General features: G+C 46.1%; 1 protein-coding gene across 1 annotated transcript in view; it reads right to left on the bottom strand.

Annotated features, from left to right (window-relative positions):
* LOC126428420 (peroxidase-like) overlaps window positions 1-16,175 on the bottom strand; it is a 346,222-nt gene that overhangs the window by 273,023 nt on the left and 57,024 nt on the right. Inside the window, exon 2 of the mRNA XM_050090348.1 lies at window positions 334-375. The gene's annotated coding sequence lies outside the window, so the exon portion shown is untranslated. The remainder of the gene's footprint in view (window positions 1-333; window positions 376-16,175) is intronic.

A 16,175-nucleotide genomic window follows, 5' to 3' on the forward strand; every position in this document is an offset into this window, starting at 1 on the left:
ATGGGTAGATCACATGCACGCATGCGTTGAGGCACATGGAAACCAATTTCAACACACACTGTAACTGTCCCTGCATGGTACAGCGCGCATTAGACCGCAGTCTCTGTAACAATGTATGACTGAATAAATGGTCTCTAGCACGAAACCACCTCATCTACGGATGTAAGTCTATTAGACTTTTTTTGTTCCGTATCTTCTCATCGATCAGTCACTAGAGTTTGTACACGGTGGAAAAAATTACGCCGTATGTGACGGTGTATAAAGTACTTGTACACTTTTCGACTCTTAATTGGTTTATCGTAATAAAAGCGCCGCGGAATTTTTATTACTCACCCAACGCAGTAAACTCTCTGCAGCTCTCGCAACAGACTCGACCTGAAACAAGAAGGTATAAGAATAATTTTCATTGTTTTAGCTTATATATGTGCATTTATGCACCATGTAGAAATATATTGTTGTACAAAAATTGCCTATGCACACGCCACACACACACACACACACACACACACACACACACACACACACACACACACACACACACAGGCCGGCCGCTGTGGCCGAGCGGTTTTAGGCGCTTCAGTCCGGAACCGCGCGACTGCTACGGTCGCAGGTTCGAATCCTGCCGCACGCATGGATGTGCGTGATGTCCTTAGGTTAGTTAGGTTTAAGTAGTTCTAGGGGAGTCATCACCTCATATGTTAAGTCCCATAGTGCTCAGAGCCATTTGAACGCACACAAACATATCCTATCGAATGTAGAATTTATACACACACACACACACACATATCCTGTCGAATGTAGAATTTATTTAACAGCAAATAATTTTAATTTAACCAAACTCTGTTTGCCATGATAATTGACCATATTTCTGCTTATGACCATGAACTACGGGCCCTGAAGTATGCATATCTCACTTTGAGGACAAGTAGGCAGTCAAACAGGTGCGAAAATAGTGTAGAACCATGTCCGTGAAGTTGATACGCGATACGAGCAGGGAGAGAGAGAGAGAGAGAGAGAGAGAGAGAGAGAGAGAGAGAGAGAGAGAGAGCAGGGGGGAGGATCAGAGGGGGGGGGGATGAGAAGATGAGAAGGGATAGTGTGGAAAGGAGAGGACGGGGGGGGGGGGGGGGAGAGAAGCAGAGGGGAGAACATACAGGTTTGTCTCGCTGTCAACTACATCATTAGGGACAGAGGACGTGCTCGGATTGTGGAACACTGCGGAAGAATATCATTTGTGTCCTTTTCAAAGAAACCATCCCGGCGTTAGCCTTAAGCGATTTAGGGAAATTGCTGAAACCGTAAATCTTGATTGCCAGTCGGGGATTGAAACCGTCGTCCCCACGAATAGCAGTCCAGTGTCTCGGATACGGAAGAGAACGTACCTTGTGAAACCGGAAGTTTAACTTGTCAACTATTTGTGGATAGCGCCGTCTTTCGTCCTTCTCTTCAAGTAGATCGGTCACATAGAGGAGAACGTGCTTGAAGTTTAGTAGGCTGGAGGTAGAAACTGTGAGGGTGTGTCGTGAGTTGTGCCTGGATAGCTCAGGCTTAAAACACTGCCCGCAGAACGTGAGAATTCCGGGTTCGAGTCCCGGCCTGACATACAATTTCAGACTCTCAGGAAGTTTCACAACAGCCGAAACCCTGTTGCAGTGTGGAATATTCGATCTCAAATATGGTTCCTGATTTGTACATTTGTTTGATGACTAAAATGGTTGAAATGGCTCTGAGCACTATGGGACTTGACTTCTGAGGTCATCAGTCGCCTAGAACTTAGAACTACTTAAACCTAACTAACCTAAGGACATCAACACATCCATGCCCGTGGCAGAATTCGAACCTGCGACCGTAGGGGCCGCGCGGTTCCAGACTGTAGCGCCTAGAACCGCTCGGCCACCCCGGCAGGCTATGATTAATGATTTGTAGTAATCGACATGCCAAGTTGCTCAAAATCCTCACATCGCCCGTTGAGAATTACACTGCGCAACAAAATTAAAGGATCACTTATTAGAAATTCTGTAACTGTCACCGAGTGCGATGTATAAGTTTGAAATTTGGCTCAAAGGTGCCTACAGCTATATTCCGTAATCGTGCAAATGCGTGGCGTCCTGTGACGTCATCCTAGGTCTCTGCGATGCTTCAAACTGCAAGGTGTCGGCACTTGCGGAAAAAAAGACCACAGCTCAGAAATTCATGTGAGCTGTAAGGTGGGTTAGTGACGTCACAATAGCACCAAATTTCAACACATCTTGGATGTGTCACACTATGAGAAGGTTGTCACGTCTCCACTTACCCAATATTCTATCCTTTCTTTTGACACCTCTGCGAAGGAATTCAGAACCGGGACACCCAGCGTTGAAATCAGGCAGGGTTCTCACGGGTGGCCGAGGAAAACATTTCAAACAGAACCGACAAGAAAAGGCCTCAGGGAGTGGGATATAGGGTCTCAATGAAACCACCCCTTCCTTTCGAGCGTTGATTCCGGCGCATTTAGCGGTTTAAAACTACAGTTCGGAGTGCGACGACGAAGACGAAGATGTTCTTGATGATCTTGAGACATTTAGTGATCGAAAACGACAGATCATGGGTGATGAGCAATAGAAAGTTTTTGACAACTTTCGACACTGCTGCCAGTCTCTGGGCATTTCAATCCTACCTTAACGACAACGTGGGGCTGCAATCCAACTGAACGTAATTTAATACCTTTTGAGCGTAATGCAACCACAATTTTTGATCCGCTATACAGAGTGAAACCTCTAGAGACCGTTCAAAACCATTCGATGAAATCTGAACGCGATGCATAGCAGCGGAACGGTGTTTCTGCTTTCCCAGGCCCCCCCCCCGCCGCCCTGTTTTTCGCCCTCCTGTGGCGTGATTTTTGAGGTGCAACATTAAGATATGCGTGAATCCAACAGCAAAGGAGCGTTCTGAGACCAGTTCGGCCAACACACTCGGTGCCACCCACATTCCTTTGTTGAGCACGGTAAAAAGTGTGCCTGTCAGAAGCTTCGGCAGTAATTCAACGTCGCGGCTTCTCTAGCGCCTGACGGTTATGCAACTGCTTAGACATCTCTTAGCTGCGGTTTGCATACCTTCAGGCGGTAGAGGAGTGCGAGGTTGGATTTGTGTCGAAGTTTCTGACAGGCACATTTGTAGTGCGCACAACAAAAGTGTGTTGGCGGCACTAAGGATGTTACCGAAGTGGTGGTCTTACTAATGGACGGATATTCGAAGAAGTGTTTCTTTAACACTGTGTGCAGTATAGTTTTTATCGCCGAAAATAATTTAAAATTCAATGCTTGGAAATCGAAGAGGAGGAGATTAGTGTTTAACGTCGACAAGACAGTCATTAGACACGGAGTAGAACCTCGGCTTTGGGAAGAATGGGGAAGAAAGTCGGCCGTGGTCTTCCGAAGGATGCATTCCGGCGTTTGCCTGAAGCGATTTAGGGAAATCACGGGAAACTTAAATCAGGATGAGTGAACGCGGGCTTGTACCGTCGTCCTCCCGAATGCGAATCAAGTGTGCTAAGCACTAAGTCACTTCGCTCTGTACTTGGAAGACGTTTCTATGAACCGTTTACATCGATGAATCGAAATATAGTATCCATCTGGTTGTTAGTGTGTTGGTCGACCTCTGGAAAGCAATATATCAGCGATTCTGTGTAACATAGATTCGACAGGTTCTTGGTATGAATTTTCATGGCAGATTAAAATTGTGTGCCGGACCGAGACTCGAACTGGAGACCTTTGCCTTTCGCGGGCAAGTGCTCTACCACTGAGCTACCCAAGCACGACTCACGCCCCGTCCTCACAGCTTTACTTCTGCCACTACCTCGTCTCCTACCTTCCAAACTTTACAGAAGCTCTGCTGCGAACCTTGCAGAACCAGCACTCCTGAAAGAAAGTTTCATATCAGTGCGCACTCCGCTGTAGAGTGAAAATTTCATGTCCGCAGCTCGTGGTCGTGCGGTAGCGTTCTCGCTTCCCACGCCCGGGTTCCCGAGTTCGATTCCCGGCGGGGTCAGGGATTTTCTCTGCCTCGTGATGACTGGGTGTTGTGTGATGTCCTTAGGTTAGTTAGGTTTAAGTAGTTCTGAGTTCTAGGGGACTGATGACCTCAGAAGTTTAAGTCCCATAGTGCTCACAAGGGAACCTCCCCATCGCACCCCCCTCAGATTTAGTTATAAGTTGGCACAGTGGATAGGCCTTGCAAAACTGAACACAGATCGATCGAGAAAACAGGAAGAAGTTGTGTGGAACTGTGAAAAAATAAGCAAAATATACAAACTGAGTAGTCCATGCGCAAGATAGGGAACATCACCGATAGTCTGAGCTCAGGAGCGCCGTGGTCCCGTGGTTAGCGTGAGCAGCTGCGGATTGAAAAGTCCTTGGTTCAAGTCTTCCCTCGAGTGAAAAATTTACTTTCTTTATTTTCACAAAGTTATGATGTGTCCGTTCGTTCATTGGCGTCTCTGTTCACTGTAATAAGTTTAGTGTCTGTGTTTTTGCGACCGCACCGCAAAACTGTACGATTAGTAGACGAAAGGACGTGCGTCTCCAATGGGAACCGAAAACATTTGATGGCAAGGTCATAGGTCAACCGATTCCTCCACAGGAAAACACTTCTGATATATTCTATACGACACTGGTGACGGCATGTGCGTCACATGAGAGATAATAATTGTCTGAAAATAAAAAATTAATTTTTTCGCTGCAGGGAAGACTTGAACCAAGGACCTCTCGTTCCGCAACTGCTCACGCTAACCACCGGACCACGGCGCTCGTGAGCCTACATTATCCTTGATGTTGCTTATCTTGCGCATGGACTACTCAGTTTGTATATTTTGCTTATTTTTTTCATAGTTCCACACAACTTCTTCCTGTTGTCTCGATTGATCTGTGTTCAGTTTTGCAAGGCCTATCCACTGTGCCAACTTATAATTAAATCTGAGGGGGGTGCAATGGGGAGGTTCCCCTGTCAGTGGTAGAGCACTTTCCCGCGAAAGGCAAAGGCCCCGAGTTCGAGTCTCGGACCGGCACACAGTTTTAATCTGCCAGGAAGTTTCATGTTTAACTTTTGTTGCGTGTCATGTCACGGCGGCTGCCTGCGTGGATTATGTCCGAATGTTACAAATGGAATTAGTGCAGTGTAGTGCATCGCGAAGGGTACTTCAAACAGGTATTACCGATTTCCGACTGTAGTGCCTAGAGAAACGTCTCTGGAGAGTTACGCTGCGGTCGCGGCGGCAGCGTCCTTTGCCGTGCCTCTGTGTTGTTCTCTGGTGTTGTGCACCGTGGGGGGGGGGGGGAGGGGGAGGGGGGCGTGACCCCGCACCGGTCGTCCTTGGGAGGCTCGCGTGGGCGTGTTTGTGCCGCGCCGGAGTTGGCGGCGCTCCACGGCTCGTGGGCCGACGACCCCAGCGCCCGCCGACGGCGGCTCGTGTTTGTCTCCGCCACTGTGGCGGCTCAGACACCCGCCGTGTAGAAGCGTGCCTTAACCACTTTCTTTGTGGCACGGGGAGGTGCGCCGATCCTGGGGAAATCTGCATCTACACCGATACTCCGCAATCCGCCTTATGGGCGTGGCTGAGAGCATCCCGTGGCACTACTAGTAGTTTATTTCCCTGTTCCACTTGCAAACAGAACGACGCAAAAACGACTATCTGCGACGTAATCGCGTGTAGAAACAGCGATCCAATACTGTAAAATGCTTTGTTATTCCGGTCTCTGATCACAAATGAATTCTTTGGACGATGACCGGTTTCAGTCTGTAATGACCATCCTCAGATCTAAAATATGTAAATATATACATCTAGCGAGCAGGGTGTCTTTTAACATAAAACAGCAAAATGGTTCAAATGGCTCTGAGCACTATGGGACTTAACAGCTGTGGTCATCAGTCCCCTAGAACTTAGAACTATTTACACGTAACTAAGCTAAGGACATCACACACCTCCATGCCCGAGGCAGGATTCGAACGTGCGACCGTAGCAGTGACGCGGTTCCGGACTGCGCGCCTAGAACCGCGAGACCACCACGGCCGGCAGCGTGAGGAGGGAAGGACTATACTGACGTGAGGTCTGGAACATGACAAGGAATTAGAATTGAGAAAGCGGACGTAATTAGTTTTATACTTAACTTTAATCCATTAAAGATGAACGTCGCTCTTGACGGTACATGATTCACAATATTATCTGTTCAGAATAGTAACTGAATATGGCGCCTTGCTAGGTCGTAGCAAATGACGTAGCTGAAGGCTATGCTAAACTGTCGTCTCTGCAAATGAGAACGTATGTAGTCAGTGAACCATCGCTAGCAAAGTCGGCTGTACAAGTGGGGCGAGTGCTAGGAAGTCTCTCTAGACCTGCCGTGTGGCGGCGCTCGGTCTGCAATCACTGATAGTGGCGACACGCGGGTCCGACGTAAACTGACGGACCGCCGCCGATTTAAAGGCTACCAACTAGCAAGTGTGGTGTCTGGCGGTGACACCACAGTGACTCTTTTTTATAGTGAATTTACGGTCAACAATTAATATAGCGTAATACCTTGCCTGTGGCAACCTATAAATTACTTATGAAAGATAAAATGTCTATATGACAGCTGAAGAAGAGACAGATCAATGAACAGCGCCCTCTGTTGGGTCGGCCGCTAGGATCTTATGTAGGCGCGCACCGATCGTAAGAACTTAACCAATAGAAGGCTTTACATACATCGTGACATGTCCCCCACAGAAAACGTTTAAACAACATATAAGCATTCAATAAATAAAATTATATAGTTTGGCTATAAATTACATGCCTCCGTGTGAGAACCTTATTTCCCGTATCTTATCTTCGTGGTCCTTACGCGCAACGTATGTTGGAGCAAACAGAATCGTTCTGCGGTCAGCTTCAGATGGCGGTTCTCTTAATTTTCAGAATACTATTCTTCCAAAACAACGTCAGGTTCCCTCCAGGAATTCCCATTTGGCTCCCCGATGCATCTCCTTACAACTAGCACATTGTTCGAACCTACCAGTATCAAATCCAGCAGTTCGCCTCTGGATTGCTTCGATGTCGTTCTAAGATCTGACATATTTTTTCACAGAAATTTGGAGAGCTGTGAAACTCTAGCAGGAGAACATATCGATATTCTGTTCCACAGGTGTTTGTAATAATGGGGTATCAAACTTCGTATAAAAATTCATTAAATTCGTTCTGAGAGAATTTTCAGAAAAGGAACATTTGTACTCACTTTGTAGAAAAAATTTAAACTGTTTGTAATTAAAAACTTCAATAACCATGAAAAGGTATGTGTGTATCCATGTAACATTCCTTAACAACTGTGCCAAGTTTCGTTACACTTTCTTGAAAGCTTTGAACTTTCTAACGTTTTTTTCAAAGTATTGCAACTTCACATACGTCCCCCTTAAGAGCTGTCGGGCTTGGTTAGCACCGAGATGGGTGCAGTCCGGGCCTACCGAGTGCTGTTGACAGTGGGATGCTCTCAGCCCTTGTCAGACAAACTGAGGAGCTGCTTGACTGAGAAGTAGCGGCGTCAGTCACGAAAACTGACTACATCGGGGAGAGCGGTCTGCTGACCACATGCCACTCTGCATCTGCATCCACAGTCGTGTATCGGCAGAGGATGACACGGCGGCCGGTCGGTACCATTGGGCATTCCGAGATCTGTTCGGACGGAGTTTATACATTGTATTAGTTACCAGCCAGTAACGTCCGGTTCTTTAAAGAATCGAACTCCCATGCAGAAAACAGCTTTGAAACTTCTGATTACTTAACAAACGAGTTAATGTGTTAAATATTTGAAGTTGAGCAGGTAACGAAAAAACGTTTCGCAGGAGAACTTTCGGTGCAGTTTGGAAGGTAGCAGGTGATGTACTGGCGGAAGTAAGGCTGTGACGAGGAGTCTTGCTCGGGTAGCTCACTGGGACGGACGCCTCAGTTGCGTAGAGCCGACTGAACTGATCCATCCCGAAGTCACTTACTACCCTGCTATGCGACATAACGCCCCGGTGTGGCTTAAAGGTATGAAGCTGTCATACTTTTTTAGTGAAGGCGTTGCGGAGTTGTTAGATCTTTGGCACCATTTAAAGAGCAACCACATTGTTTTTGTGGCGCAAGGCTCCGCAAGGCGCATGGTTGGCTCTTTGCGAATCTCTTGGGGTCGTTGTTTATGCACCCTGCAAAGCATTGTGTGGAGGGAGGGGGGAGGGAGTACAGTGTGTGAGAAGAGTTGAAGGTGTAGCACAGGATGGTCTGACGAGAGACATAAACGGTTATTACAGGGTGTTTAACCATCAATGAACCACAAGATTACCTGGACGCCCCACCGTTTGGCTGCTGTGGACAAAAACCGATGGAAAAATAACTTTAAAAAATCTTGTACCCTTTTTCTCCCCCTTCTTTCGTTTTACAAAACGATCGGAGGCGTATTTCAGTTTTGTTCGTGGGCGGAGCCTCAAGTGGTGGCAAACATCCGTCCTAGTTAGCTTTTGTGGCGAAAATGGCGGTGGTAATAGACACTGTTTCTGTTTGTAGCTTAGATAGGTTTTTGGGGGTAGTATGGATGTTGGTAGCCAATGCCTGAAGTTGAAGAGATAAAAAAAAAAAAGTAGTACAGCAATTGCCCGTGAGAGGCAAAAGTCCCGAGTTCGAATCTCGGTACGGCACGCGGTTTTAATCTTACAGGAAGCTTTTCACCGAAAAAAAAGTTTAGAAAAAGTTTTAAATTATCTTCAAAGTTTGTTGGATGTCGCTAAGTGCTCACGATAGTAAACGCAGGATGCGTATACTCGGAGTAACTTGCGCTCCATTTTACGCAAGAGCCAGTTTTTCACACGTTCTCAACGTTTATGACGTCACATCTTCTAAACCATGTGTGGTAGAATCGTATAGTTTTGCGGGTACGCTCAGTGCTATTTTATCGATACTGTCCGCAAAATGTGTTGCAAATAAAGTTAGTAGTAAAGACGAACTAAATTGTCTTGCCTGATGCGATAGTTTTAGTGGGTGAACAGGGAAAATGTAGTAAGCGGTACACTTCCTTCCCCTCGTTATTTTATTATTTTCTGGTGAGTGTCAGCTACTAAAAGGTTCCCAAATTGTATGTAACGTTCTTTGCAACTCAGTAATTGGTCTCATTCTCAAGTACCATATGAATACAGTCTGCGGTAACTGTGTGTGGTGGGTTATCCAGCCTCAAGACATTTATACGCTTCATAACTGTGATACTTGTTTACTGTGTTGAACCTATCATAAAAGTTTTTGCCTCTTAATGAACAGACTGCGTCAGCATTTTAAATTTTTAAATTCGCTCAATAGTGGAAACCAAATTTTTCTTGCCCCTTGAAATAGATAGGAAGCGTGCACCTGATTCTGTATGTTCTTATCATCTCATACCAAGACTCTCTTCATTCCGTACAACATTAACAAACTCTACAACATCGTACACGTGTCGCGTTAACGAAACCCAAGTCTTTCATTTAAACATCCATACTAGCTTCGATATTCTGGTCGCTACCATAGTTTACAGCATTACTTATACAACAGTGTTTTGCGCCCCTCTGCGTAGTATTATTTGCCGAGGCCTCTTTCCTAAGCCTGAAGTAGAAGGTATGATTCCTGCATCGCGACTCACTCCTTATAGTTGTCCTTGCGCACTATGTGGGGAACTCAGTGCCGGCGTTCAAGCGTTATTTGCTTGTGTCTTCGGCATATGGTATAGGATATCACATAAATTAATTGCCTGTAAATTTGCAGCTTCATACTCTACTGGCCATTAAAATTGGTACACCACGAAGATGACGTACTACAGACGTGAAAATTAACCGACAGGAAGAAGATGCTGTGATATGCAAATGATTAGCTTTTCAGAGCATTCACGCATGGTTGGCGCCGGTGGCGACACCTACAACGTGCTGACGAGAAAAGTTTCCAACCGGTTTCTCATACACAAATAGCAGTTGACCGGCGTTGTCTGGTGAAACGTTGTTGTGATGCCTCGTGTAAGGAGGAGAAATGCGTACCATCACGTTTCCGACTTTGATAAAGGTGTCGGATTGTAGCCTATCCCGATTGCGGTTTATCGTATCGCGACATTGCTGCTCGCGTTGGTCGAGATCCAATGACTGTTAGCAGAATATGGAATCGGTGGGTTCAGGAGGGTAATACGGAACGCCGTGCTGGATCCCAACGGCCTCGTATCACTAGCAGTCGAGATGACAGGAATCTTATCTGCATGGCTGTAACGGATCGTGCAGCCACGTCTCGATCCCTGAGTCAACAGATGGGGACGTTTGCACGACAATCATCTGCACGAACAGTTCGACGACGTTTGCAGCAGCACGGACTATCAGCTCGGAGACCACAGCTGCGGTTACCCTTGACGCTGCATCACAGACAGGAGCGCCTGCCATGGTGTACTCGACGACGAACCTTGGTGCACGAATGGCAAAACGTCATTTTTTGGGATGAATCCAGGTTCTGTTTCCAGCATCACAATGGTCGCATCCGTATTTGGCGACATCGCGGCGAATGCACACTGGAAGCGTGCATTCGTCATCGCCATACTGGCGTATCACCCGGCGTGATGCTATGGGGTGCCATTGGTTACACGTCTCGGTCACCTCTTGTTCGCATTGAGGGCACTTTGAAATGTGGACGTTACGTTTCAGATGTGTTACGACCCGTGGCTCTACCCTTCATTCTATCCCTGCGAAACCCTACATTTCAGCAGGATAATGCACGACCGCATGTTGCAGGTCCTGTACGGGCGTTTCTGGATACAGGAAATGTTCGACTGCTGCCCTGGCCAGCACATTCTGCAGATCTCTTACCAACGGAAAACGTCTGGTCAATGGTGGCCGAGCAACTGGCTCGTCACAATACGCCAGTCACTACTCTTGATGAATTGTGGTATCGTGTTGAAGCTGCATGGGCAGCTGTACCTGTACACGCCATCCAAGCTCTGTTTGACTCAATGCCCAGGCGTATGAAGGCCGTTATTACGGCCAGAGGTAGTTGTTTTGGGTACTGATTTCTCAGGATCTATGCACCCAAATTGCGTGAAAATGTAATCACATGACAGTTCTAGTATAATACGTATATTTGTCCAATGAATACCCGTTTATCATCTGCATTTCTTATTGGTGTAGCAATTTTAATGGCCGGTAGTGTACTTTCACGGCACAATGGGTGTTTCATAAAATTCCGGGCGCGCCCCCGCCTAAGTTTCACTTCTTCTTCTAATATTTCGGCTGTGTATCGTCAGCCATTTTCCAAGTGAGCCCAGGTGTCAGTCCGTCGCTGCGGCAGGAAGTACGGGTGGGCGGCTATTGAAGGCTCCTGCCTGCAGGGATTGTCGTTCGTCTGATTTTATGGCGAGCAGCGTGACTCACCCCGCGAAATACGTGGCGTGAAGACGGAACGAATACTTGTGACAATAAAAAAAGTGTATGTTGTAAAGATGTAGTAAATCCAAGGGCTCGTTTAAATACTACCCTGCTCTGCTGGGAAAGCTTCTATCGGAGCTGATATGCCTTACTGCAACTCTTATTTGACTTAAACATTTGTTGGGGGACCTACACGTACTCCGAACGACGGTACAACTTCGCATTTTTCACACACACATACAATGGCCAATGAAGAAAGGAACTATAACGACTGAACACATTCGTAGAACAGACTGGCAACTGAAACACGGCTGTTCCAATTTGTAGTCTGGCAGCTACTCAATTTTTCCCTTCTTTTTACGCGGTCTGCTGTTAGCATTTAAAAAAAAGAAAATACGGCTAGAGCCAGAAACGAATATCGTAATGTAACTATCTACACTTCACATTGACTTCTTTCTTGATTTCTTAACGTTTTAGTTTCAATTGATACGCTTTTCTTTCTATTCCTCGTTTTTTCATTTATTAATTTTTAAAGTTTTATGTCACTTTCTTTTCATTTTTTTGGGCTTCCATTCTCCTCTTGCAGGCGGTCCATAGCTCGCTTTAATCGAATTAATCGGCGTCAGTTTCTTCTTCAAAAATGGTTCAAATGGCTCTGAGCAATATGGCACTTAACATTTGAGATCATCGGATGACTTAGAACTACTTAAGCCTAACTAACCTAAGGATATCACACACCTCCATGCCCGAGGCAGGATTCGAACCTGCGACCGTAGCGGTCGCGCAGTTCCAGACTGTAGCGCCTAGAACCGCTCGGCCACTCCGACCGGCGGGTTCTTCTTCCTTGGAAACAATTTCAAGCAGAGTACTTGCCTACGCTATTTAAGAGTACGTTGTTGAAAGAGCAAGTTGTTGAAAAACAGAAGTAGTTGAAATAAGTTAGCAGATAGTTCTCTACTCCAAAAAGCTGAATTCCTTGTTAAATGAAGGTAGTTCCTTACTCTCAAAAACTAGCCGGCCGCGGTGGCCGAGCTGTTCTAGGCGCTAGTCCGGAGCCGCGCGACTGCTACAGTCGTAGGTTCGAATCCTGCCTCGGGCATGGATGTGTGTGATGTACTTAGGTTAGATAGGTTTAAGTAGTTCTAAGTTCTAGGGACTGATGAGCTCAGATGTTAAGTCACGTAGTGCTCACAGCAATTTTTGAACTCTCAAAAACTGAGTCCTGGAAATGACTATGGACTGAACTCCAGAATTTATGCACGTTTCCTTTCTCCACCAACGAGAGAGGCGGGCAAGGTGGTCTCATCCTTCTAAGAGTAGCCCATTTTTTTAAAACAACGTAACTCCTGTTTTCATCTTAAACAAAAATAATAATTTTTGATCAGAAGCGCCGTTGCTGTATAGTCTCCGTAAAATAATTACCAGAGAAAAGTTGGAGTGATAGGGGACGCCTGATAGGTGTCACTGGTTACAAGCGACCAGAACGACGAAACCTCGCCTTTCGCAAGGCAGTCGAGGCCTGGATACCTTATTTGGTAAGAGCACTGACGGTGAAAAGCAATCCCTATTCTTCGAATCCTGGTCCGGCATACAGTTTTAATCCACGAGGACGTTGCTAAGGGTTGCGCCTATAAGAAGCCAACTTCAGTCTGAAATGATATAGGAAAGATGGCGGTCGGCGTAATCAGCCGAGAATGCCGGTAAGATATTAAATACGAGATAATTATGAAGTCCAAGAAACATTTTAAAACATCGGTTTAGGGAAATGGCTACACATAACGTAACAAATGATACAGTACGTGAAAGACGCAATCTCAAAGCTTGTTTCGTACGTTGTACCACCGAATTAGTTTGCAAACTCGCTTACAGGGGCGTCACCGACGGTAGTTGCTGAAAATGGTGGCGAACTAGAAAGAGAATTTACACGCCAGTGTTCAATACGTCCGAGATAGTAGAATGTTCGGTGCCGTGACCAATAAGACAGTCTGAAGAAATTTTATCTTCGCTGAGAGGACTGTCAGTGGTATCACCAATCTCTAAATGCTGCACTTGAGACTCATGGGTTAATGCTTTACGTTACTTAAAAGACACCATAGTCGCCGTTGACTGTATAAAATACTTATTGTTACTATTGCAATTTCGGCCTTATGGCCATTTTCAAGTAACACTGCAAAGTTATATTCTGTCAGAATATAAAATGCAATGCCAGAATATAGAATGTAACTTTGCAGTGTTACTTGAAAATGGCCATAAGGCCGAAATTGCAATAGTAACAATAAATATTTTATACAGTCAACGGCGACTATAATGTCTTTTAAGATATATTATACGACTGTGAATCCCAAGCATGAGAAGCTTTACGTTACGTTATGGTTAGCTATTCACCTGTACCGACTTTTTGAAGCGCCAAACAAACTAGGAGGGCGGTTCAGAAAGTAACCTCCGATTGGTCACAGTGCGGGTTGTGGGGGGAGTAGCGACGCCATCTGTGCCTTCACGCACTCAACAGGTCAGTCGGCATCAAGCCGTGGTCGAGTGAACGTCGTACCTGCGCTAGTTTAGTTTTTGTGGCAGTTTGAAATGTGTGCTGCAATAGAAAACCCCGCCAAATGTGAAGTGCGTGCTGTCATAAGGTTTTTTACAGCCAAAGGATATTCTGCAGCAGCTATTCATCGTGAGCTTTGTGCCGTGTACGGACCAAGAGTTATGAGTGAAGGAGTTCTCCGTGAATGGGTACGTTTATTTAAAAGTGGACGAGAAAACGTTCATGATGAAGAGAGGAGTGGTAGACCATCATTGGTGACTGACGAACTCGTTCAGACAGTTGATCCAAAAGTTCGTGAAAATCGACGTTTCTCAATGTCGGAGTTGTCTACTGGTTTTCCACAGATTTCTAAGACTCTCTTGTACGAAATAGTGACAGCAAGATTGGGTTACCGTAAGTTCTGTGCACGATGGGTGCCCAAAATTCTTACCGACCACCACAAAACTCAAAGAATGGCCTCTGCATTAGACTTTGTCACGTTATGTGGACGAAGGAGAACCATTGTTAAACAGAATCGTGACCGGTGACGAAACCTGGATTAAGTACGTGAACCCTGAGACAAAAGAACAAGCAAAGATGTGGGCACATTCAAATTCGCCTACCAAACCAAGAAAAGCCTCGCAACATTTTTCTGCCAGAAAACTGATGGCAACGGTGTTTTGGGATGCCAAAGGGGTGTTGTTGGTTGAATTCATGGAACGTGGTACGACCATTAATCAAGACGTGTACTGTGAAACAATAAAAAAGTTACGACGGGATATACAGAACAAACGCCGTGGTATGCTGACTTCCGGTATCGTTTTTTTGCACGATAACGCCCGTCCTCACTCTGCTCGCAGAACAACGGCCCCTCTTGAGTCCTTCAAGTGGGACGTTATCAACCATCCACCTTACAGCCCAGACCTGGCGCCAAGTGATTATCACCTCTTCATGCATTTGAAGAAATGGCTCGGGTCACAGCCGTTTGATGACGACGAAGAGCTCAAAGATGCGGTCCCAGGCTGGCTCCAGGCACAAGCGGGTGATTTTTATGCAGAGGGAATTTCAAAGCTTGTGAAGAGATACGATAAGTGCCTCAATCGCTATGGAGACTATGTAGAAAAATAGTGCAAAGATGTAGTTGTAAGATGTATATATTAAAATATTTTTATTTAACTTGGTGTATTTTTTTAAATCAACCGGAGGTTACTTTCTGAACGGCCCTCGTAGTATAGGCATGCGTACTCAAATACAGAAACAGGCGGAATACGGCGCTGCGGTCGGCAACGCCTGTATAAAAGAATCTGGCGCAGTTGTTAGATCGGTTACTGCTGCTACACTGGCAGGTTATCAAGATGGAAGCGAGTTCGAACGTGGTGTTGGTCGGCGCACGAGGTCCGAGGTAGCGATGAATTAGGGATTTTCCCGTACGACCATTTCATGAGTGTTCAGTGAATATCAGGAATCCGGTAAAACATCAAATCTCCGCTGTGGCTGGGAAGACATCTTGCACGAACGGTACAATGGCGACTGAAGAGAATCGTTCAACGTGGCAGAAGTGCAACCCTTCCGCAAACTGCTGTAGATTTCAGTGCTGGGCCATCAACAAGTGTCAGCGTGCGGACTATTCAACGAAACATCATCGATATGGGCTTTCTTAGCGGAAAGCCAACTCGTGTAGCCTTGATGACTGCACGACACAAAGCTTTACGCCTCCTCTGGGTCCGTCAACACCGACATTGGACTGTTGATTGCTGGAAACATGTTGCCTGGTCGGACGAGTCTCGTTTCTAATTGTTTCCAGCGGATGGTTGTGTACAGGTATGGAGACAAGCTCATGAATCCATGGACCCTGCATATCAGCAGGAGACAGTTCAAGCTGATGGAGGATTTGTAATGGTGTGGGGTGTGTGCAGTTGGAGTGATTTGGGACACCTGATACGTCTAGATACGACACTGACAAGTGACACGTACGGAAGTATCCTGTCTGATCACTTGCATCCATTCATGTCCATTGTGCATTCCGAAGGACTTGGGCAATTCCAGCAGAACAATGCGACGCACCACACGTCTAGAATTGCTACAGAGTGGCTCGAGGAATACTCTTGCGAGTTTAAACACCTCCTATGGCCACCAAAGTCCCGAGGCACAAACATCTGGGATGCCTTGCAACGTGCTGTTCAGAAGAGATCTCCACCACCGTCGTACTTTTACAGGTATATGGACAGCCCTGCAGGATTCACGGTGTCAGTTCCCTGCA

Source organism: Schistocerca serialis, chromosome 12 (assembly GCF_023864345.2).
Source record: "Schistocerca serialis cubense isolate TAMUIC-IGC-003099 chromosome 12, iqSchSeri2.2, whole genome shotgun sequence".
Classification (NCBI taxonomy): domain Eukaryota; kingdom Metazoa; phylum Arthropoda; class Insecta; order Orthoptera; family Acrididae; genus Schistocerca; species Schistocerca serialis.